Raw genomic sequence first — 794 nt, forward strand, 5'->3', positions numbered from 1 at the left:
CTCCAACTCCAACAAGTTCAACACTTGGGTTAGAACGACTTACGACCTTAAACTGACTCGAACCCTAAGCTGACTCGAATCATAGGCTCTTATACTAGCTTACGACAGAGCCCAACTCATTCTATTGCCCAAAATAAGGANTACCGCCACACTTAGAGTGAAGCCTATCACCTCTTTGATAAAACTTCCACTATAAGTGCACAGGCTAAAAGAAACACACTCAACATCAACACCCCAAACATCAAAATATAATATTCTAGGCATATATATTAATATCAAAAGGTATTTATAAGAATTTGCCCGACGGCTGTTATTTACAAACTTCGGGTCCTCCACTGCCCTAACAGACTAGAGCCAGCCAAAACTAAGGCTACCAAAAGATATATATACACAAAAAGAGAAAACCATCCAAAAACTTCCCAACTCTGGCCCTCTAATCCAAACTTCGGTACACCGGTGTGGTGTACGTGCCCCAAACGAGGTGCCACTCTCCCTCGAACCACATGATGTGATCGAGGAAGCGACACTCGACTAACATCATTGACCACTCGTCACGAAAATCTCGTGGGTCGGAGTCCCACGGACACGGGTAGCGGACAATGAACTCGATAGGGTCAGAACCGGGAATAAGCTCTATGGGGTAGTACCCATACTGAGCATTTGACTCATCTACTAAGTCCAAAAGGAATAAGGATTAACTGGGCTGACTGGGGTTGTTGGAGTATAGTCAGGGGACGCTGGAGTATAGTCTGGAGAGCTTTGAGAATCGGGTGGAGAATAGGGGTCTCTGTCCG

This window comes from Ipomoea triloba, chromosome 16 (assembly GCF_003576645.1).
Source record: "Ipomoea triloba cultivar NCNSP0323 chromosome 16, ASM357664v1".
Lineage (NCBI taxonomy): Eukaryota > Viridiplantae > Streptophyta > Magnoliopsida > Solanales > Convolvulaceae > Ipomoea > Ipomoea triloba.